The following is a 26,171-nucleotide window of genomic DNA, read 5'->3' as shown; positions in this document are numbered from 1 at the left end:
CCCTGGTGGGCGTGCCGGGTGGATCCCGGTCGGGCGCATGCAGGAGTCTGTCTGAATGTCTCTCCCTGTTTCCAGCTTCAGAAAAATGAAAAAAAAAAAAAAAAAAAAAGAAAGATATTGTATTTAGATATGGGATCTAAAGAACAAAATAAATAAACAAAACAAAACAAAAAAAAACAGAAACAGACCCAGAAATACAAAGAACAAATGGAAGGTTGCCACATGGAAGATGGGTTGGGTACAAAAGGTGAAGGAATTGAGAAATACAGATTGGTAGTTAACAAGCAGTCATGGGGATGTAAAGCACAGCATAGAGAATAGAGTCAATAATGTTACAATAACTCTGCATCATGCTAGCTGGCTACTAGAACTACAGGGGGGAATCACTTTGTAAATTATGTAACTATCTATCCACTTTGCTGTACACTTGAAACTAATATAAAACAATACTAAATGTCAGCTGTAATTGAAAAACAAAGTTAAAAATATATATATATATATATATATATATATATATATATATATATATATATGAATATTTCCAAGTTGTTTTGGGAAAAAATAGAGTACATTTTTAAGAACTATGAAGTTCTGAAGCTTTAAATTTTACATTTGAAATCAAAATTAAACATTGTTTAAATTAAGACTATAACATCTAAATCTGATTTCACTTGTGATGGAAAATCAAAATTAGGATACTTACAAAGTTTTGTGGTAGTAGTTTGCTTTATTAAATTCTGAAAAATTACTGATTTTGTGTTTCTATGGACTTTGGTCATTTCATAAATTCAATTGTGATTTTTCTCCTCAAATAACAATGCTACTTTTAACACTACAGTTTGAGCTTGAAACAGTATTGTAGTTCACCTTGATTACAAATGCATTAACATTTTATGTTGTGGATGCTTATATTTAAAGCCAGATTACTTTTTAAACAATTTTTTTATTGATGATTAATTTTAGAGAGAGAGGAAGGGAGAAAGAGAGAGAGAGAGAGGAACATGGATCTGTTCCTGTATGTGGCCTGACTGGGGATCAAACCAGCGACCTTTGGAATGATGCTTTCACAACTAAGCACTCCATCCAGGGCTTTAAGTTTACTTTTTTTTGTTGTTATGATTTTACTTATAGATTTTAGAAAGAAGAGAGAGAAAGTGGAAGGGCAGGGGGAATAGGAAGCATCAACTTGTAGTAGTTGTTTCTCATATGTGCCTTAACTGGGAAAGTCCAGAGATTAGAACAGCAACCTCAGCATTCCAGGCTGATGCTTTATCCAGTGTGCCACCACAGGTCAGGCTAAAGCCAGATTACTTTAATAGTTAACCAGTTCTAATTCCTTTCCCAAATATTGTCTGCAATCTGTAGACAGAAAATAAATGAGGTCAAACTGAAAAATTTGAGAAGTCAAATTGAAATCTTTTCCTTGAGCCAATGCAAATAAATATTCTCTCAACCTTTTTTCAAGCAGTGCGATTAAACAGCAAATCTGATGATAGCAGAGGAGGTAAAAATTAATTCTCCGCTTGTTGAGGTATGGGCTGTATTTACAATTTTAAAAAAGCATTAGTATAAAGTATCTAATTCACCAATGGAAATTCTGCAAGTTCCCCCTAAGTCAATTAGAAATTGAAAGTATATGTTTTATTACCTATAAAATTTAGTTCAATCTAGTATATACCTGTAAAGCCAGAAGCCACGGTCACTATCACAGCAGCCTGGCCCATGCAGGTTCGCATTGGATTTGGACAGTCGGTAAAGAAACAGCGGAGCCAAAAACTGATGGGCCATAGTCTTTAATTCTAGCTTGCACCCGGCAGGCAAGTAAAAATACACACTGGGCTCCAAAACCCAGTCACATTCAGTGCTCACAAGCTACTGACTTATCCGAGTTTCCTAGAATCAAAGGTTTCTAGCTCACCAGACTTATTCACCTCTGTTCCCCATCTCCTTCCTTATCCCAAATACAAACTCTACACAAACTGGCATCTCACTCAGCACTCCACCATCTTGGCTGCTTCTCCTGGCCTCCTCCACGTGGCCTTTCTCTGCTCTCCTCTGCTCTCTCTTCTAATGATAATCTCAGGAACCAAGAGAGCAAACTCTCATTCTGCCCCCATTTTATATTGTAGTTTACAACCTCTAATCCAATATACAAAATAGGGAAGTCTCTAATACAAAGTCACTTCTCTGAGGCATGATGGGATTGTACCACCCCACATCAAAACGGGTGGGAGAGGCTTAATCCCAAAACCAAGCCCCAGGCTACAATGATCCTGCCTGCCCCCAACACACATTAATATCACCTGGGCGACGGCATCTTTAACAAAGTGAGCATAATACATTTTATCCGCCCAACAATACCATACTGAATGCTCATAAATTTTATCTTATATAGCCAATATAGCTACCATCACAGGCTATCAAAGGAAAATATCTGAATAGTTCATTTCCTTTTTTAGAACTCTTAATTGAATACCCATTCAGTCACACCAGGGTTTTTCCACCTTGACACTTATTGACATTTGGGGTCAGATATTGCAATCTTCTAAGGGCTGCTTTGTGCATTATACAGCTGTTTACTGGCATCCCTGGTTTCTTTTTACTAGATGCTATTAACAATCCCTACTTCAAGTTGCAATAAACGAAGTGTTTCAAAATGTCCCCTGGAGGACAAAATTATCCTCAGTTCAGAACCACTCACTTATAACATCAAGATGAAATTCTTAGCATAATGTCAATGTTTGGGGAATCTTAAACTCATTTATTGTCATTCCCTTTCCAGCTTTTTGCTTCATAAACACTAATCATTTTCTCTTTTTTTTCTGTATGTACCCTGATATTTATAGTCTCTGGGTGTTCTCTTCTGTTTTCCATTCCATCTAATTCATTTTTGTGACCACTATACAAAGGAACGCCATAAACATCTTCTAAAACTTGATTCAAATATAACTTCTCAATGGACTTTTTCTTAATACACCAAAGATGGGTAAGATGCTTTGTTTTGGGGCTTTTTTACTGCCTTGGAACTATCTGACTTTAGAATTACCATGATGCAGGCAAGTCTGAACTGAGAGAGAAGTAATCTAGTTTATTTAACCAAACATCTAGTTCCAAAGACAAATTCCAGATGTTATCTAAGTAAAGAATTATGAAATTAAAGCAGAAAGATGCTGTGCTAGCAATATTAACTTTAGTTTTAAATGATTATCTATCTATCTATCTATCTATCTATATCTATCTATCTATCTATCATCATTATATATCTACCTGTCTCTTATTAACTGTTCATCCATCCATCTACTTATCTATCCACCAATCTATCTATCCATCCATCCATCTATCCATCCTGCCATGCTCTTTTTCTAAGTGTTATTGCCTCTGGTTACACAGGGTGATGGTGATGCTATGTACTCATGAGCTGATGTACTCATGTGCACCACGCACACACTCATTACTCATGCATATCCATCCCATGCATCAAATCATAGGTGGGGCTCTGGGCACCTGTAAATATTTGTATTCACTCCCCTTGTATATTCCCATGCCCTAGAGAATGCAACATTAAATAGCAAATAAAGCACCATGACAGATAAGCAAAGACCTCTGAAAAAGGAAAACAAATTCTCAAGAGGATAGATCCCATGTTAAGTGTTCTTACCATAATAATAAAAAAAATATCAATCAATCAATAAGCATTGTAATGGTTGGGTGTTATTTCTTTCTTTCAATAATCTTGCTTCTCTCTGATAATATGCATTGCTCTGTCACCTGTTTTGACTGATACTAATATAACCACTCTCAGAGCTCTTCTTCACTCTCCACCCCTACTGTACCCCCATGAGAACCTGGTATAACTTGTATGCTTTTAACCCAGTTGTAGTTTAATACATAAACTCTATTTCTTGTGGGCAGTGTATGGTTGGGTCATCAATTATATTTTCAATATGAATATTGTATGAATGTTTTAAATATTTCAATTACTAGAAAGAAGTCTGTCAATTTATTTGTCATTTTTGAGTTTCTGTGAGTTATTTCATTTCTTGTCAGTAAATGTCCTCTTTCATCTTTCTCTTAGTCTTAGCTCAATAGAAGACACTTATTTGGATTGTTTAATGCAATTCCCTTTCTCTCAGGTAACTTTTAAGCTAGTTGAATTCTTCTTTGTTTAGTCATGGGCTTCCTTGGCCAGTCTCGATATCCTCTGTAGGTGATAGACTAGCTGTCTGGGAAATTATGACTTTCTTGTTCTTATTTGTAGATAAAAAGCTGGATGACATCTATTTACTGAGGTTGGAAAAGCAACTCTATTTCTTACCAACATCTTTATATATAACAGGAAAAATACATATCCTTTCTCACAAGTCAGAAATTCAGTTCCAAAATTCAGACCTCCTTAAGACTATTAAAGACCACTATAATGTACCTTTGCATATAAAAACAAGTTCTCAAAAAAAAAAATGAACAAATTTAACCCAGGACACACTAAATTAATTGTTACATGGCAGTAAATTTGTTCCAAGAATATGACTGTTCATATTAATTCACAACACACATCATACATTACTAAATAAGGGACCAAAAAGCTATGAGTATGTCATAGGTGAGAAAAGATATTTGCACTATGACTTACAAAATTCTGACTAATTATAATTATCAAAAGCTCTACATAAGATATATATGTGTGCTAAGTATGTGTGAGATCAACAAGGGAAAGTAGAGCTAAAAGATATCTTGGTATGAAGGTCAACTATATGAAACATTTTTAGCGAAGTGCCCTGTGATCCTAATGTGAAATAGCCCAGAGTCCCTGGAAGGGAGACCTGGTGGATGTCTCAGAAAGTTTCATTTATGAGTAGAGAAGGGAATAATTCTGATCTCTGGAAGACTGCAGCCGGGCAACTTTATAATCTTTGGTTATTTAGTAACAATTCTACTTGTTTTTCTCCAAATGATATTTTGATATTAAATATCTATATTTAATTAAAACCTTCTAAAATTGTACTTTCAAACTGAAACTCATCAAAATTTAAATAACACTTACACCTTTCAAAATAGATCTCAGTAAGACTCAAGGCAAAATCACAAAAGCCTATATTCAACTGTAGTTTTTCTTATAAAATTGTTATCTAACATGGTGCAAAATTATTTTCTATGATACCCCTGAAAGGATATAAACTATTTATTCTCTGTTTTAAGGTCAATATTATTCTGTATGTTTATACATACTGCCAGTTCTATTCTGGAGGATATTAATTTTAAAGTACTTTAACTAAAATGTTTATAATTTTGTAGAGAAGCCTTCTTCTCTATGTTTCTCCTCTGACAACATTCAAATTGTTATTTTAAAAAATATTTTAAAGAATGTTCTTCTTCTGAAATGTGGCATAATTATAATGTCAATCTCTAGAATCAGACAGTATTATAAGGGAAAGCAGCTTTATTTCAAATGTAGATAATCTGTCAAGGACAGCCCTTGAAGGTTAGTATTTCTCATCTTGCAAACATGGTCTTGCAAAAGAGTGAAATGCCCAAGCTAAAAAACAATTACTTTGTCCCAAGTTTGATTCACGGCACTCAGGTCAGTTATATCATGTTCTCTATCCCTCAAACTACAATGTAGGAAATGTTATTAAAAACAGTTTGCAAAAATGACCACCCACCCTTCTTTCTTCAGTACACTGACGGATTTTATTTAATTCCTGAGCCTGATTGAATTTTGTCTAGTAGTTTTCCATTTAGGATATATATGAGTATCATTAGGGAACTTTATAATACAATTTGAAATTAGAGCAACTGATGGCTCCAGATTTGCTGTTCTTTCTCAAGTTTGCTTTTCTATTACCTGTTTTTCTTTATTTAAATGTACCAATAATTTAAAAAATATATTTATATAAATAAATAAATTTCAAGAGTACAACATTATAATTAGACATCTGTGTACACTATAAGTGGTCACTCCCAAAAGTCTAGTGTAATCCATTACTATAAAATTAACCCCTTTTACCTATTTTGCCTAACCTCCAAAGCCATTCTACTTTGGTAACCAATGATCTATTCTCTTTTCTCTTATCTATAAGTTTGTTTTTGTTTTATTTTGTTTATTTGCTTTTCTTTTTGTTTTTTATTAGATTTCACATATAAGTGCAAACATACAGTATTTGTTTTTTTTCTTCTGACTTATTTCATTTAACACAATACCCTCAATTTCTGTTTATGTTGTCACAATGGCAGGATTTTATTTTATTTTTTTATGGCTGAGTAGATTCCATTGTGCGTGTGTATGTGTGTGTGTGTGTGTGTGTGTGTGTATAATATACATTATGTCTATGCATGTATATACTATATACCATTTATCCATTGATGAACATTGAGGTTGTTTCCATATTGTGGTTATTGTAAATAATGCTGCAATGAACAGAGAGATACATATATTTTTTTGAATTTATGTTTTCCTATTCTTTGGATAAATATCCAGAAGTGGAATAGCTCTATCACCTTTTTTTTAAATAGCCTGCCAGCTCAGGCTGACTTAGCAGCACTTCCCCTTGCCTTAAGAGACCTACTCAGTTTTGTTTGTTTGTTTCTAATGCTGTAGCATGGATACTCACAACTCTCTGACTATACCTTTCACATAACAATTAACTTAGTGGACTTCCAAGTCAAATATTTAACCTATGATGGTTCCCACACTGGTAGATTCCCTATTACCTTGCTGCTTTCCTTCCCAGGTGCTTACACACACACACACACACACTTTCCACATTTCCTTCACATACAGGGAATCATTTCAAACCTCCCAGACACATTGCTCTTAATTAAATCAAGCAAAATGGTGGAAGAAAATCTTGTATTTAAATTATTTTAAAGAGACATTGCAATTAATTCAACTCTTACTGTTTTTCAGTATATTTATTGACTTATTCAAATACATTAAATGTATAGATAGGTGCTATGGGATATGGAAACTGTCCGTGAACAGATTCTGCCATTCTCTTACAATAAACCTTTTGTGGCTTTCTGTAGAATTTTAGAAAAAAATATGTAATCCCAAAGAACCTTAAGAGTACTTTCATTTATTCAATAGTATTATTATCTTAGGAGTTTTAAAATGCTTACTGATTATAATATGGGAAACTTTCTAATCCTCTTAATTATTTATCCCTATTTTGAATGTTACTGAAATAAATTTATATTTTAAATATTATTGGATGAAATTATAAGTTACCAGAAATGTAAGTTAAATTTAATCTGTTAACTGTCAAGTCTGTGAAACAGAAATATGTTTGAAGTTTGAAATAATGCAAATTTTAAATAAACATAAAATATCTAAAATAGTTCAAAATACATTATTACATGATATTGACATTTTAGTTTCTATAAAGAAACAATTGAAGAACAGAGATTTTGTAATAATTATAGCTTTAAAGGATAGTAGTTTTGAAGCAGTCAATTAGAAATGAACATAATAGAAGATATATTATTATCATGGAATACAGATTTGTTCAAGGAAGTTAAGAATTTAACTGGGAAACAGCTACACCAAATTATAAAATTTAACTAAAATTGTTTAATGATTTTGCAATGGTATTTGGTAAATTGGTTCAAGTAAATATGTAAACATATTGGCAAAACAATAATTGGCATTAAAATAATTAGTTTTAATTAATTTAGAATAATATACAGTCATGTGCCACTTAACAGGGATACATTTTGGTAAATACATCTTTAGATGATTTTGTTATTGTGCAAACATCATACAGTGTTCTTACACAAAACTAGATGGTATAGCCTACTAAACACTTAGGCTGTAAGGCATATAACCTACTGCCCATAGGCTACAAACCTTCTTGTTACTATCCTGAATACTGTGAGCACTGGTAACACATTGTAAGTATTTGTGTTTCTAAATATAGAAAAGGTAGAATAAAAATTCAGTATAATATATAAAAAGTGCTACACCTATATAAGGGCACTCTTCTTTTTTTTTTTTTTTTGCATTTTTCTGAAGCTGGAAACGGGGAGAGACAGTCAGACAGACTCCCGCATGCGCCAGACCGGGATCCACCCGGCACACCCACCAGGGGTGTCGCTCTGCCGCAACCAGAGCCACTCTAGCGCCTGGGCCAGAGGCCAAGGAGCCATCCCCAGCGCCCAGGCCATCTTTGCGCCAATGGAGCCTTGGCTGCAGAAGGGGAAGAGAGACAGAGAGGAAGGAGAGGGGGAGGGGTGGAGAAGCAGATGGGCAGTTCTCCTGTGTGCCCTGGCCGGGAATCAAACTAGGGTCCCCCCCACGCCAGGCCAACGCTCTACCGCTGAGCCAACCGGCCAGGGCTATAAGGGCACTCTTTAAATGGTGCTTGCAGGACTAGAAGTTGCTCTAGGTGAGTTGGTGAGTCAGTGAGTGAGTAAGGATTGAATGTGAAGGGGAAGACATTACTGTCCACCACTGTAGACTTTATAACCGCTCTAGTGGTGATACTTAGGCTATGCTTAATTTATAAAAACAGCATGGGATTAAATCAAGGAGAAGAGAAAATGTAATAAAGAGACAAGAGTAAAGATTAAATGGATTAGGCTGCTATCACCATAATATGGCATATGACCTTACAACAAACTATTTTTTAATAAGTAGAAAGAGTAAACTATAAAATAATAATAAAAATATAGTAATGTAAACAAATAGAGCAGTGACATAGTTGTTTATTTATCAATTATTATATATTATACATACCTGTATGTGCTATACTTTTATATGACTGGCAGTGCAGTAGTTGTGTTTTCACCAGCATCACTATAAACATATGAATAATGTGCTGATTTACCACATTATGGTGGCTAAAACATCACTAGGTGATAGGAGTTTTACAGCTTCATTATAATCTTATGAGACCACCATTTTATCTGTGTTCCTTCACTGACCAAAATATTGTTATGTAGTACATAACTATATTAATATAAAAACTCAAAATATACAAAATAAATTAATTAAATTATTTTATAACCTAAGTTTAATAGTGTACCAGATGTCATAATTAGACAAAATATTTTTGTATATTTTATAAAACATAAAACTATATATTTCTGCTTTAAAAGTTTAAATTTGTGGTACTGATGATAACATTTATTTTCCTATGTGTATCTTGAGCAGTAAGCAATAATGAGCATTACTTACAAAGCAATTTCTGTTCACTTTTAAAGTTAGTATATAGTCATCCCTCACCATACCACAGTTCACTTTTTTCAGTTTCACTGTATCACGGATTTTTAAATTGTATATATCAAATTTTGTATCACAGATTTTTCGCTATAATTGTGGGATTTTGTGGCATATAGGTATTTTTATATATTTATTATTTTAATTATTTTTGAGGTAAGAGAAGCATTTTCTAGCCTAAAACAATTGAAAACAATATAAAAATATTAATTAAAACATATTAAAAAATTACTACTGGCCCTGGCCGGTTGGCTCAGCGGTGGAGCGTCGGCCTGGCGTGTGGTGGACCCGAGTTCGATTTCCAGCCAGGGCACATAGGAGAGGCGCCCATTTGCTTCTCCACCCCCCCTTCTTCCTCTCTGTCTCTCTCTCCCCCTCCCACAGCCAAGGCTCCATTGGAGCAGGGATGGCCCGGGCTCTGGGGATGGCTCCTTGGCCTCTGCCCCAGGCGCTAGAGTGGCTCTGGTCGCGGTGGAGCGACGCCCCGGAGGGGCAGAGCATCGCCCCCTGGTGGGCAGAGCATCACCCCTGGTGGGCGTGCTGGGTGGATCCCGGTCCGGGTGCATGCGGGAGTCTGTCTGACTGTCTCTCCCCATTTCCAGCTTCAGAAAAATACAAAAAAAAAAAAGATTACTACTGTATATTCACCAGTGAGTACCCATATAGAATTTTATATGTTGATAAAATTATGCAGGGTTAAGAGCGTAGAATGTGTTTAAAAGCATAGGAAGTGTTTATAATAGTGTGGGAAAGGTTAACAATAGTGTGGGAAAGATTTATAAGAGTGTAGGGAGAGTTTATAAAGCCTTAAAATACATACAAATAATAAAATAAATATAAGGTCGCTACTTTACAAATTTTTGCCTATCATGGGGGGTTCTGGAACCCAACCCCTATGATAAACAAGGGACCACTGTTCATAGGTTTCAGATAAACATTTCTATAACATTTGAACTGTCATTTCTGTTGTATCTACAAAGATATCTATATACTGCAAAATCCCACAATATAGTGAAAAATCTGCAATACAAAGTTAGATATATACAATTTAAAAATCCATGATACAGTGAGACTGTGAAAAGTAAAGTGCAATATGGTGAGGAATAACTGTATTTTAACATATCATAAGCAAGACAAAATCAGAGTATAAAGAAAGTGGTAATCACACAATATACACTTCTTGATGTTGTGCTTTAGAAAATACAGACAATGTTCTTTCAGAGAATCTAGCTTTGATCTGTACAAATCTCTATATTATATAACCATTGGCTCACATGAAGTTCAGGAGTTAGAGGAATATATTAAACAATATTACTAGTAGCATGCTAATAGACTAATTTGTGTTTAAAAATGAGTTTCACCTTCTATTAGCTTTATATCTTAGAGAAAATTACTTAACAAGGACTTCAACCCCTTGTAAGTAAAATGAGGTAACAAGATATTATTTTATAAACATAAACTAATATATGCATATGAAAAAATATAAATTATATAAAGCAGAATATCACAGCAATGCAGCTGAATAAAAATGAGCTCCAATTCGCCCTCTACTTCTCCTCCTGATATAGCCTGTTACTCCCAGTAGGCAATTTCTGTCGAAGTTGGCTGTGGTTCCTAGTATAAATCAACTACTGTAATTGCTCCTTATTAATAGCTATCTAGTAATCTGGATAGAATAAATTCTTTTTCTCTCAAAATAAATCATTTGTCAAATAAAATGGATAACTTAATAATGGCCTTGATGAAATTCAAAGATTTCTCAGAAATTAGAAAAACCAACAGAAAAAGAAAATCTACCATAAACTGCTACCACCCATTTGAGCAATCTGCCTACTTCTTTGCCTTCTGTACTCTGCTTTCTTTCCTGATGTTTTAGATAGATGCTCATGCTGTTGAGCAAAAACCAAAACTTCCAACTGTATACTTGGTCTGGTAGCCTCTCACCTACTTAATGAACATTGTTTCTAAAATTTTCTCTACTCCCATGCGAATTATTTTCTGTTTTCTTCCTTCTCTAATGTATTTTTATCATTTATATTTACTCAATATTTATTTTATCTTAAAGATAAAACTGTTTTGGCTTAGATGGTTAGCTCAGTTGGTTAAGAGCATCGTCCCAAAATGACAAGGTTGTGGGTTTTATCCCTGGTCAGGGCACACATGGAAGCAACCAAAGAATGCACAACTGAATAGAACAACAAATGAATGCTTCCCTTCTCCCTCCACTCTCACTCCCTTCTTCTCTCTGTCTTTCTAAAAATCAATAAAAGTTAATGCCTGACGGGATAGCTCGATTGGTTGAGCCTCCTCCCAGAAATGGAGGTTGCTGGTTTGATTTGCTGGTCAGAGCATATACAGAAGCAGCTCAATGTTCCTCTCTCTCTCTCTCTCTCCCTCTCTCTCTCTCTCTCTCTCTCTTTCTCTCATATAGAAATAATGAAAAGCTTTCTTGTCCCTACTTTCATATGCCTATATTGCCCATTTCTCATCTAAACTCACTCCTTTGGTTATCTCAAAGAATCTGATCGCTTTAAACACCATTGACATGAAGACCATTCTAATAAATTTACATCTTTACAAAGACTTCTGCCCTGAACTCCACACCTGTATATACATGTACACTTGGATATGTAATAAGTATATCAAAATTTTAATGTAGGAAAACTGAGCTCTTGATTCCTTTTGTTTTCAAATATGGCATTGTAATCTTTACATTTCAGTAAATGGAAACTCCATACTTCTAATTGTCCAGATCAATTATTTTTTATAATTATTGATTCTCTATTTGTCTTTTGCTAACATTTAATCTGCCACAAACCCTATTTATCTGCCTTCAACTTATATCTTAAAATCAAAACAATTCTCTTTGCTAACCTTCCTATTGTAGATGGTGCTTTGAAGCTCCTCCCAGATTTCCTTCACAGAGTTCGCACTCAGTGCTTGACTTTCATAAGTGTTGCCCTGAACTAACTAAGGAAAGTCATATAACTGAGAAGATTAGATCACTCCTACTAACCAAGGATCCAAATTCAGTGTTTACAGATAGAGGCAGATGACAACGATTTACACTTTTAAGCTGCAGAAACTCCCCCTCTATCAAGCCAATGCTAGAATTTACCAGCTACCATATTTTTGTTTAGATTGCCTCCCTTCTCTGTTCTGCTTTACTCCTCACCTTACATGGTTTTTTTGTTTGTTTGTTTTCTTTTTTTCTGAAAACGTTTCTCAGTAAGTTACACACACCAAATCTCTATCTCTTATCTGGTTATTGGAATATAATTTTTACTTGTGTTCTTGCTTCTAATAACCTTTATAGTCTGTTATCAATAGACCTTGACCATTTAGAATATGGTAAGAAAAGATGAAATACTGCCGTTAGTGACTGGACAGATCTTGAGAATATTGTGCTAAACAAAATAAGTCAGAAAAAGTTAAGAACCATATGATTTCACTCATATGTGAGATATAAAACTGAAAGCAACATATAAACAAGAAAAAATGAACAAAAATCAGAAACAGAAAAGAGTACAGTGGTTACCCAGAGGAAGGGGGTGGATGGGGTCAAATATATGGTAATAAAAGATGATTTGACTCAGGGTAATGGGCACACAATGCAATATGAAGATCATGTATCATAGAAATGTACACTTGAAACCTATATAATCTTATTAACCAATGTTACCTAATACATAAAATAAAAATAAAAAAATTAAATGATAAAATATATTATGTTAAAACAAAAGACAGATGATTTTACTCTCCTACCCAAAATGTTCCAATGGCTTTTGTTATTACTCAGGTAAATGCCTAAGTTAATAACTTGGCTAGAAAACATAAGGTTATTTTTGGTCTACCTCCTCCTTACCTCTCTTACTTCATATCATGTTATACTTTCCCTGGCTCCTGCCTTTCAGTGACTTTGTGGTCTCTGATGTTCCTTGAAACAATAGCCATTTTCTCAAAGTCAGGGAGGGGCTTTATTCTTGTTTTTCCCTCTGCTGGGAATAAACTTCTCTAAGATAAGATATATGTATGGATTGCTCCCACACTTACTTCTGATTGAGTCATGTATCAATATATTCCACTGCAGTGTTCCATGACCCCTTAATTAAACCTGCAAACCTAATTTTACTCCATGACATTACATATACCATTTCCTTAGTTATTTTTTCCCAAAGCTCATATTCCTTTCTAACTTGACATGCATATTTTGTTTTTTGACTCTTACTATTTATTCACTAGAATAAAAAATTCACAGAGTCTATATTTGTCTGTTTTGTTCACTGGTTTATTATTATTAACTATTAAGTTGTCAATAAATATTTATTAATGCAAGAATCCAGCTCATAGAATTGATCTTATAATTGTGGCTACAATTCTATCACCCCATGGTCCACAGTACATATTGCATTTAGCACCAATCTTTCATTAATCACAAGTCAAAATTTAGATATATGTATTATGAAGAAATTTTAAACTATTTTTTATTTTTCCTTCTAAAATCATAAAATAGGTACAAATGTATTCTTTTGTATTTCACAAGTATTCAAGAGATAAATGAAAACTAAACTTAAATAATGTCATCAAAGAGCTGTAGCTGATATAAAAACCTGTATGTATTGTACAATAAAGTGAAAAGAAACTATATCTGCCACATTCAGCTTTTACTTTTAATTTCTTCACCACCAAGATATCCACAAACATTTAAAAAAATGAAATAAGTAAATCATAAAAAACTAAGAAATATATGAATCCATACGTAGATGGGACATAAAAATGAGACTCAGAGACATGAACAAGAATGTGATGGCAATGGGGGTGGGGGGTGGGGGGAGGGTCGAGGAAGGAGAGAGGGGGTGCGGGAGGGGAGGGGCACAAAGAAAACCAGATAGAAGGTGACAGAAGATTATTTGACTTTGGGGGAGGGGTATAGAGCACGATCAAATGTCAAAATAATTTGGAGATGTTTTCTCTCAACATATGTACCCTGATTTATCAATGTCACTGCATTAAATTTAATAATAAAAAAATGTATAATCACCTAAAATAAGTCAAAGATGTAATTTTGTAGCTATAAAACATGTGGGAGATGATGTAGAACATAATTTCATAAAATGCTAGTCAGTCCTAGAGGTTGATTATGATTTAATCTTACAAGAACATTTCATATATATGTATATATATATATATATGTGCATATGTGTGTGTGTGTGCACGTGCATGTGTATATATATATGAATAAACAAGCATCTGAAGACTTTTAAGGTATTTGGTGTACGGTATATAATCACATGTAAATATCCTAAAGAATTATTATAAACTATTGAATTATTGTTAAATGTTCCTCTCCCGGTATTTGCTATATTCACAAAGGGACAGCTATTTACACATAATCTAGTTACCTGGCCTTTAAGATTTTATTTATTTATTATAGAGAAGGGGGGGGAGGAGCAGGAAGCATCAACTCCCATATGTGCCTTGACCAGGCAAGCCCAGGGTTTTGAACCGGCAACCTCAGTATTTCCAGGTTGACGCTTTATCCACTGCGCCACCACAGGTCAGGCCTAGTTACCTGGTCTTAACTAGTTGTTTCCATGTCAGCTGCGTTCAATACAGAGGATTAGTCACCATATGGTTCACAGAACCATCTATATACTCCAAGGACTAGCCAAGTGATTTAAATGGAAACTTGTTTTGAAAGGTTAAAATGATGGAAATATATATATATTGATATATATACATTTTGATATATATACATTGATCATATATATATGATCAATGCAATACCCCAAAATATATTCTTAATTCTCATATTAAATTCTGTTGGTTATTACTGACAAATGCAATTTTACTGTAGGTGATAAACATATATTGAACAGATGTTTAAACGAAAGAAAGAAGGAAACAATAAAAAATAAACAGTCTAATGCAGGGGTCTCAAACTCGGGCCCGCGGGCCGCATGCAGCCCGCCCACCAATTTTGTGCGGTCCGCAGACTGGCCCGCAGACTAATCCACGAAGTTTGATTAGTCTGCGGGCCGCGCAAAATTGGTGGGCGGGCCGCATGCGGCCCGTAGGCCGCGAGTTTGAGACCCCTGGAATGGTTTGAACAATTTTACCAGAAATTAACTTACCACAAAATTCAGTTGAAATTTTGAGGTGCCCACACCATTACATATATTGTAATAATTTGAATAGCCACATAAAATATTTTATAAGTTTGAGAATTTTTATACCTTTGCAGGAAATAAACCACAGTGTGTTTCAGTGGTAAAACTTTATATTCATTGTAAATCTTCTTCCTTTGATTCACTGAAACCTGAGGCCACTTCTGTGTGCATGACTTTCTATTTGTTCCAGGAAATGCTTTTCCAGAAAGATAGGTTTATAAATAATAAGCATTCGCTTATGATTATTTAAGATACTCTTTAAATATAATTTATTGAATCAAATAGATTGCTCATCTCAATAGTACCACCTTTCTCAGGATAATATATATATTTTAGGTTTTATTCAATGATTTGAGAGAGAGAGAGAAAGGGGTGGGGAGAGGAGCAGGAAGCATCAACTCACAAGCAGTTGTATCACAAGTATGTGCCTTGACCAGGCAAGCCTGGGTTTCACTGGCAGTGACTTATCCATTGCACCACCACTGGTCAGGCACAGGACAATATATTTCTTACCCAGGCATCTAGCTCACTATCAAACAACTTTTAATTATCAACTTAATTTAAGTCCTTCAATTTGGTGTGACTGTCAATAATAGACATTTAATCTAAAATTTGACCAACCTGACCTGTGATGGTGCAATGGATAGTGAGTCAACCCAGAACGATGAGGTCCCTGGTTCAAAACCCTGAGGCAGCCAGTCTGAGCACAGGGTTGCCAGCTTGACTATGAGATCATCAACCTGATCCCAAGGTCACTAGTGGGCTTGAGCTCAGAGTCACTGATTTGAGCAAGGAGTCACTGGTTTAGCTTCAATCCCCACCCCACATCAAAGCATGTATGGGAAGCAGTCATTAAATAACTAAAGTAACTGCGATTTGATGCTTCTCATCTTTTTCCTCCCTCTACTCCCTTACTATCTCTCTCTATATCTATGTCTGTCTCCTTCTCTCTGTCTCTCTCTCTCAAAAAAAAAAAAAATTGTCCAATCCCAACCAGATATAAATTCTGCAAAAGACCCAACTTAAGTCTTTTGAGCATAGCTCCCCCTCCAAGATTTTAAAAATCAACCATTACCTACTTCCGAGATTTTATTAAATCTGTGCCAAAAAAGTGTTTTCACTTCGCTAGACTTATTTGATCAATCGGTGTCATTTTAGGAATTGACATTCCTGTTGTCAAACCCAGGGGCTTGAAGTATGTCCAATTTAAAGCCCTCTGATTTTACTTTGTCATGCCCCTCAAATATTGAGTTTATTTTTATTTTGATGTATAACAACATTGTTTGTTAACAATAACAACAGTCAATTAACTGACTTTATTGGGAATGGTTTACCCTGCTGTAAATCTATTCTGTTATTGACAACACTATTTGTCTCTCTGGTTGTTCTCACCCATTTTGTTTGGGAGTCTTTAAGCAAATATTTATAGGAAAGAGAATATACATAGGGTAATAAGATCAAAAAGTTTCATCAGATTAGATACTTTGTAGAATAAACTTTGCCTTGAGTCACCTATCAAAACCTTATGGGAACTTTCTTAAACTTGTTTTATAATATATATAATAATGTAGCACAGGAAAAATCTTCAAAATTCTCTTCTGCTAATAGCATATGTATTGATACTACTATAAAAATTGATCTATCACTAGTTTTGGGCCCCCCAAAACATGAGATGCACAAGTTATTTATCTGATCAATGTTATGGGTTTAAATTAGTTTAAGTGCATCCACTTTTGGACAGACCCCTATGATTCTATCTTAACCTGTACTTCTTCTCATATATATACTGACTTCTCTTCCCTTCCAATTTAGAGATCAGTCAAATGCATTATAGTTTATGTTAAGAACTCGCCTTTTCCATAGTGGAGAAATACTGTCAAAGACTTTTGAATAGTTAGATAAGATATACATAGACATTCAGAGATTATTTATATAGAATAGTAATGTTAATATATAATTCAAGGCTATCTAATGCTTCTCAATTTATTTATATGTAAGTTGGACCCTAAGATTAAAAATAAAAAAAACAACACTTGAGCAGTATAATCAAAATGGAGAAATCCTGATAATGATTTTAATTTCATAGACAAGGTTTTTGGAGGCCATCCTCAATTCTTTCTAGTGTAAAGAGGTAAGACTCTAATTCATTTTTTTAAAATGTTAGCTATTTCACTGATTCTTTATTATTATTATTATTATTATTATTATTATTGAATTTAGAGATGAGGGAGAGAGAGAGAAGGGGGGGAGCAGGTATCATCAACTCCCATATGTACTTTGACCGGGCAAGCCCAGAGTTTCGAACCAGTGACCTCAGCGTTCCAGTCTAATTCAGTTTTTAAAGTAAGAAAAAGATGAACCCACTGGGAGTTCAAAAATAAATTTACTCTTTAATGTCCTTATGTAGCTTTGAATTAGATCCTTAAGAAAATGTTACCCTGGCTATTCCTTGACTTTTTAAAAATACACTAAAACCAGAAATATAAGATTTATCTTGCAAACAGAAACTAATAAGAAATCATCCCATTGTCAAGTTTCCAAATCCTTGTGAACATTTTGAAAGAGCCTTGGGACAACAGAAGAATAATACTCAGAATAAACTGATAACCCAGATAAAACAATTAGATTTTCCCACTCAAGTTATCAAACATCAGAAGAGAGGTGTGTTTCATAAAGATCCCTGTGGATATTATAAGCAAAAGAGCATATTGCAAAAACAATTGGTTTTCAGTAGCATAAGAATCTGAAGTAAAATACTTAATAGATGATGAATGAATGTTCTCTAAGGGAAAATCAAGTACCTAGTTTTTTTATTTTACTCTTAAATTCAGAAAAAGACATTTTTCTAAATATTAAAAGTTAACTGTGACTGTTAATTTTATATGTCAACATGACTGGGTCACAGGGTATATACTAATAGTTGGGTATGTTTATTAGAGTATTTTAGGTGAGATTAACATTTGAATTAGTAGATTGTGTAAAGCCATTTGCCCACTCTAGTATGAATGGGCCTCATTTAATTCATTGAAGACCTAAATAGAATAAAAGGCTAAATAAGAAAAAAATTCTACCTGACTCTTTTCGAGGCAGAAAGACTATCAGTCTTCTTCTGTCTTTGGACTTGGACTCAGACTAAAACTTACAGTATTGGCTGTCCTGGTTCTCATGACTTTGGGCTTGAACAGATACTATGCCATCAGCTTTCCTGAGTCTCCAGCATACCAACTGGACATAGTGGGACTTTTCAGCCTCCATCATTACACAGCCAAGTCTGCTTCTCTGGTGCTGAGATTGGTGCTAGAAGAATAAGACTTTAAACATTAATTTTATGATTTAGCTTTGGGGTTTCTAGAATTGGCTCTTTGCTTAGATTTAAAGATGCTAATGACTATTTCCAGTAGTAAAGAGTGAATGATATATGGCCTGGCATTAGAGATATGTAAATTATCTCCAGTGGACTATTCCTAATGAAGCACTTACAAGATGCCTGTGTATATGATATTTTCAAACATTTTTGGAAACCTAATTAATATTATTAGGTTAGTTCATAGTTTCTCTCAACAGTGAAAAATAGGGACATATTACAAATCTAAATCCCTGGCTTAATCTCCACAGAAATGATATGAAATGGCCTGACCTGTGGTGGCGCAGTGGATAAAGCGTCGACCTGGAAATGCTGAGGTCGCCGGTTCGAAACCCTGGGCTTGCCTGGTCAAGGCACATATGGGAGTTGATGCTTCCAGCTCCTCCCCCCCTATCTCTCTCTCCTCTCTGTCTCTCTCTGTCTCTCTCTCTCTCTCCTCTCTAAAATGAATAAATAAATAAAGAATAAAAAAAATGAATAAATAAATAAAAAAATTTAAAAAAAAAAAAAAAAAAAAAAAGAAATGATATGAAAGCTGCCATGTCTACACTGAAGGAGATTCTCTGCTCCTGTAGCCACAGGGTCAAGCTGTCTGAAAAATCCAATGCAGTACCTCATCCAGTGACTGGCTGAACTGCAAAGCAAGTAGAACTTCCAACCTCAAAGGTTGTTTACTGTTAAAGTAAAGATATTGATTGGTAAAAAAAAGTAAATATTTTAAGGTGAAATGCAGATGAATGAGAAGACCAAGTAAAGTTAGGGACATTGAACCCCTAAATTCTGATGAGTCTTCTTTGCTAGTGATGGTGGCCTCCTCCCCTGTCTGCATTCCCTGAGCAACAGGTAATAGCCTCTGCTGAGGCAGCTGCCTTTCAAGACAATGCTTATTCTCCTTAGGACCCGCTCCCACCTCCATTCTTTTCTTCTAGACCTACAAGTAGACTGAAGTTCCAACAGGCCCCTAAAAGAGAAGTACAGCGTGAGACCCGTGAGAACATGTTGGTCAAATAAGTTTGTAAAATATGATTTTTATGTTTTCTCATCTATAGTTTGCATTAGGGGGCTGGGCAGCACCAGATATATGTGGTCTGTGAAATTGCAAATTACTTTCCTTCTTGGGAAGGGCCATTGTTTTGCTAATGTTTTGCTCCCTGCTTGGGAGGAGAGGTTTTCATGCCAGAAAGTTTTGAAAAGGGGGAGAGAAGAAGGAGAAGAGGAGAAAGAAACCATGTTTGCAGAGTGAGAGAGGAGAGAATGCAGAGTGCTGAAGAAGAAGCCATGTTTTGCAGAGAGAGAGAGAAGGTGTACAGATGGGGAACCAGAGGTGAGGGGTTTTGCAAGTTCTGCTAAGACTAGTGGGGCCTTTGATTCTAGGAGAAACCAGAGAACATTATCCTGGTTGTGGAACTGGAGAATGTTGTATCAGGGCTTTTTGAGCTCTGAATGAGTGAAAGGGAAGTGTTTTCCCTATGTGTTTGCTCCTTGGCTGGTGCAAGACTTTAATAAAGGCATGGCCCACCATGTTTTGGCTCCACTGTTTCTTTACTGTCTTCCCAAATCCATTATGAACCTGCATGTGCATGGCTGCGACGGCTGCAATGACTGGTCTACAGAAGGTCTAGTGTTTTCTACTATATATAGACAAAAAACCAAGGGACATGTGTGGGATAGATACTGAGAGTGTCAGATAATGATTGAAGGAACCAAAGAAGTTGTATCAGGCTGATATTTTGACACAGGCTCAGTAATCAGAGATTCTGCATTTATTTTTGCTACCAGGGGAGTTTAGAAGGGCTAATTGTTTGTTTGTTTGTATGTTTGTTTTGATTTTGGTTGTTTGATCTAGAACATGGACTAAACGGTAGCCCACAGTGAGTAAATTAGAAATGCCAGCCTTACCTTGGTTTAATGTAGAGGAAAGGAACCAAAGGCTTAGGGAGATTGAAACATTAGAATGGATTTATCATTTAAGATCTATGTACCTACACTGGGAGGGCCCAGAAGACACATCTTTCACTATAGTCTCTGAATTGGGGAAGTTAAATGTAGTGGGAGCATCTGGATCTCAGAGGCAGAAGCCAGTGGCTGCTCTCAACCAAAGCCAATGTTAATGTGGGACAGCAGAGTCAAAGCAGCAATCAGAATAATGAGACTCAAAAGACCCTTTGGTGTTGGCTTATCAATTATGGTGCTCCTAGAATTAAAGTAGGTAGGAAGCATAATAAATTCTTACTAGATCTGCATACACTGAAAAGTTTGAGGTAAAAGAATAAAAATCTATGCTGATTTATAAAAACAGAAAATCACGACTCCTTAATAATTCCCAGGCTTGAGCCAGTTTACAGTCCCAGGAACTTTTGAATAAAGGAGAGTCCATATTCCTTTGAGGGAAGGTGCTTGTACAATACATTGCCAGAAATGTTCATCTTTCTCCTGGCTTTCTCCAAAGGGACCTACAACCTTTACCAGGATAACTATGCATCGAGGAAAATAAATATACTGATATTATTTTCAGAGGACTACTGAACATTGGTTTTGAGCTGACATTATTAATGTGGTTCACTAGTCAGAGTAGGGATTTATGGAGGTGATTGATCGAACTTTAGCTCAGCTTCATCTCACAGAGTGCAAAGTGGTTCTCAAACCATCCTGTGGTTATTTCCCCATTGCTGGAATGCATAATTGGAATATTCTCAAAAACTGGCAGAATCCCCATATTGGTTTCCTAACTTGTGGGAAAGGCTGCACTGAAGCCACCAGTGGCCCTTTTGGAGTGTGTCATTTAGCCTCTTTCACCTTCTTACTGCTAGAGAACATCTGAGCCATGAACACTTTCTCAACAACTGTACTACTCATTTTTAATTTCTGGATTTGTTTTCTTATTTCTTGTCTTTTTTTATCTTTGTTTCTCTTTTTCTCTATTTCTTTCCTTCTTTCCCTCCCCAACCCACCCATTTCAGTTTGTATGTATGTTTGTGCTGCCTTGAATGCATCTTTGTAAGCCACTCTAAATAATTTCTAGGAGAAGGTCAGATTTAAGTAAATGAATGTAGAAATAACTGTGTAAAATATGATTTACATTAGAATCCACTCGATTTCCTTTTTATTCTAGTAAAATTTCTCTTCAAAATTATATGAAACTTAAAAAAATACCAGAAAGAAATTTTTTAAATGGTAAATGTGTTTATGAACCATAATTAATAAAATAGAAGTATAAAACTGTTGGTAGAAAAAACCCATTGAACTATGTGTCTAGATGCAAGTAGAGAGAACTATACTATATTTTCATTACTGCAGAATAAGAAGTTTCCCATATAATGAGAAAGACTACTTGTTGCATACAAATATTTAGTATACTCCCCACGCTCCTAATATAAGCCTAAAAAAATTCTATTGCTGGTTGTTCCTTGGGGATACGACTTAAATTTGAATGAAGTGACCTCTGAGGAGATTTAAGTACAGCCATATATATATATATATATATATATATATATATATATATGTTTTTATATAATATATATATTTCCAGATATATATATATCTGGAAATAATTATCCCTATATGTTTGTGTTCATAATACCCAAACCAACAATTGGCACAGATCCTGCTGGCCTGGTGACAGGATCCAAGATATTTTTGCTCTCACTCTGGGGCAAGTTGTCTGAAATCATCATATACGGCTTGTTTTACTTCTGGACTGGAGAGTTCAGAGAGCTGAGTAGAGATAACCATAAAACCAAAGATAAACCAGTTTACTCAGAGTGATGCTGCAAACCCAAATTTAAAAATTCTAAGAAAACACATCTAACACTGGAAAGAAAGCCATCAAAATAAACAAATACATAATTAGTTGTTGCTTTTAAGAATTAATATTATAAAATATTTTAAAATGCTTTAAGTGAAAATTTATTGGAATTATCTTCAATAGAAAATGATAATATGATATTCAGTAGTAAAAAGTAAAGGACAAAATCATACAGAAATGAAAATAAAAACCTGACAGTATAAAAAGTAGAAATCTTTTGAAAAACATAGCTGTTTGCCTGACCTGTGGTGGTGCAGTGGATAAAGCGTCGACCTGGAACACTGAGGTCGTCAGTTTGAAACCCTGGGCTTGCCTGGTCAAAGCACGTATGGGAGTTGATGCTTCCTGTTCCTCCCCCCTTCTTTCTCCCTCTACTCTCTCTAAAATGAATAAATAAAATCTTAAAAAAAAAAGACTGGGCCCTGGCTGGTTGGCTCAGTGGTAGAGTGTCGGCCTGGCATGCAGGAGTCCTGGGTTCAATTCCCGGCCAGGGCACACAGGAGAAGTGCCCATCTGCTTTTCCACCCCTTCCCCTCTTCTTCCTCTCCCACAGTTGAAGTTCCATTGGAGCAAGGTTGGCTCAGGCACTGAGGATGGCTACATGGCCTCTGCCTCAGGAACTAGAATGGCTCTGATCGCAACGGCGCGGAGCCCTAGATGGGCAGAGCATCGCCCCCTGGTGGGCATGCCGGGTGGATCCCGGTCGGGCACATGCGGGAGTCTGTCTGACTGCCTCCTCATTTCCAACTTCAGAAAAATACCAAAAAAAAAAAAAGAAAAAGCTATGAAAAACATAGCTGTTGAATTTAGAAAATAACTTATCAAGGATTCTGGACATAATATCAATCTCTAATTTAAAAAAAAAATCTAAACTATTTCAAAAGTAACCAATCTGGAAATAAATTAACAAGTAAAAATTCTCAATAATTACAGAATTTGTAAGATACTCAGAAATTAATTGTATAATCACTGGGTAAACTTTTTAGTAATCAAATGATAGTCCATATTATAATAGATAAAATGACATTAATAAAACAGTCATACAATCACAATGAAATGGAAAACTCAACTTCATAAAGAGTCAATTCTCCATGGATTAACTGGTAAATTCAATGAGACTCCATTAAAAAATTAGGGTTTTTTTGCTGATTGGTAAAAGTTGTCTTCCTAAAATTAAAATATTTAAAAAAAATTTAAAAAGGGCTTCTTTTTCTACCTAAGATAGACTAACAAGGACTTCATTCACTCTCTGTCTGAAACAAAGACAAAATAGCCAAAACATGTTAAACTACAGTTTTTAAAACATCAGTCAACAGACAACGAGAATAGTGATTGTGAGAGATGAGAAGTAAACAAGATTACTTCTGTATTTGCCCAACTGTTCTTCCTTGAGAGAGTTTCCAGGCCTCTGCACATTAAGAGGAATACAGACAGAGCCCAGTAGATTTTCTGATTTGAGAAAAGTGAGCTGAGAGTTCAGAGACCAAGGTGTCAACAGTGGTTCACAGATGAGAGTGATGAAGCGGAGATAGACATTCAGAAACCAAATAGGGTACCTCTCAGATTAATTAGTTGAATATTGATAAGTGCATTTGTGTGAGAAAAAATACATGCTAGGGAAAGGACTAAAGAATTAGTGGTAACAGTGTTAGAGCCCTGAGTCACAGGACTCTCCATCAATCAGTGTGGAAAACCACAGGGCTCTGAGGTAAGTACACAGACGAGTACTGTCTGAGTAGTGAGAAATCTTATTTCTTTATGACCACTGCTGTGGTATCACCTAACAAATCTTGTAAATACCATGTCAGTTATCATTCCAGGAAGCTTCCCTAAGAAACCAAGTTTAGCTTCATTCAGGAGCGATATCCACAACTAAGAGTTACCTTGTCTACTGTTACTGTGTCCTCAGGATTAAAGATTTCTCAAATCCTAAAATGCCTATGACCATGTTTACAGGAAGAAGGCGTTTTAAAGACTGACTTCAACACAAGAAATATTATTTTAGTGAGCTAATGCCTCCAGAAAGAAGATTTCTTCTTCAAATTGTTGCCATTCTCCCTCCCATGCACTCCCTCACATACGTATAAGATATACATCACTTGCTGAGTACAGGTTGACAGTCCCTCCATTGTCCAAAGTGATCTTCCAGCCAAGGAGTAGGGTATACATTTCACAGTTGTGTTTGAGTAATTAAGGCATTTTATTTTTGTTTGTTTTTCAAGGACTTCCCAAGGGCAGTCAGTTCAATCTGTCCTAACGTCCATGTCATCAGTTAGGTGACACTCATCTCCCCTATAGTGTGACCAATGATCCCTGCGCAAATGAAGGTGGAGAAGACATCCAGAGTAGTTGACAAGTTCTTCATGTGGGAAGTACAGGAGCTGAGAACATCTGTTGTGGCTGATAGTTTGGTGCAATCTCACAGGAAATGGCAGACCTCAGAGTGAGTTAAATGTAAGGTGCTTGCAATGGTTTGTGAGACTTGCATCAGGGTGTCTTCGTTCATGTGGAAGGATTCAGAGGTTTATTCCAAAAGACAGATGCCATCAATGCTTTTTTTATCCTATATGTCCTTTATTCTAAAGAGACCCCTTCTCAGGTGCTGCTTGTTGCTTTCCCTCAACCACCACAAAATCAGTGTGTGCCATTTCAGTACCTGTTGCCTAATCATCACACAGATCTTTCTTTGTGAAGCTTACATGCAAGAAGGACACTGTAATTTTTATAAATCTTATAAAGACCCATTATATTTTCCACTTTGACCTACTAGTCTGAGGTGAACTCAGCAAAGAGTATACTCAACAAAGTAGTGATTATCCTTATGGTATAAGTTTATTTCAATCCAAAAATAAAAATGTAGGTGGCTGGAACAAAATTAATATTAAACTACAAGGCATTTTTTTAAACTGCTTATACCTGGACATTCTACCAACCAGCTCAGCCTGGGTTGGTGTAGGGGAAAAGAAAACATCATACCCAGTAACAGTCAGGATAGAATTACAAATTTTCAAAAGTAGACTATATATCTTTACACATTTGTCTTCATTGTTATCTAGACTGAAAGGAAATGATGCTTTTATGGAAATAGTACATTCAGTGACAAAACTGCCTTAGTAAAGTCAAAGAGATCAGGAAGATAGATGTATGTGTGTGTGTGTGTGTGTGTGTGTGTGTGTGTGTGTAAAATTTTGTATTTAGAATTAGCCAGATGGACTCAGTTTAGATGATACCACTTTTGCTGGCAAAACACCCTAAATATCATAGTCAGGAGCCAGTTGAACATAAGCCTTTTTTTCTCCAACAGGCCTGATCAGCGTATTGACCTTGGCCACATTAGTGTTACAGAGCTTGCTTATTCACAGCTTGTTTGATCTCGTGCTTGCTTACCTTGACATCCACAATAAACATAAGTGAGGTGTTGTCTTCTAGCGTCTTCATGGCTGACTTAGTAGTCAGGGGGAACTTGATGATGGCATAGTGGTCAGTTTGTTTCTCTGGGGAGGGGGGCACTCTTCTGTGGACACTGAGGCTGCTTTTGGTGTCACAGTGTCTTTGATTTGGAAAGGCAGGTGATGTACAGATATTCTTTCTTTTTTATGGCTATGGATGTCTTTCAGC

This window comes from Saccopteryx bilineata, chromosome 6 (genome assembly GCF_036850765.1).
Source record: "Saccopteryx bilineata isolate mSacBil1 chromosome 6, mSacBil1_pri_phased_curated, whole genome shotgun sequence".
Taxonomy (NCBI): Eukaryota; Metazoa; Chordata; class Mammalia; order Chiroptera; family Emballonuridae; genus Saccopteryx; species Saccopteryx bilineata.
This window is presented reverse-complemented; position numbering follows the sequence as displayed.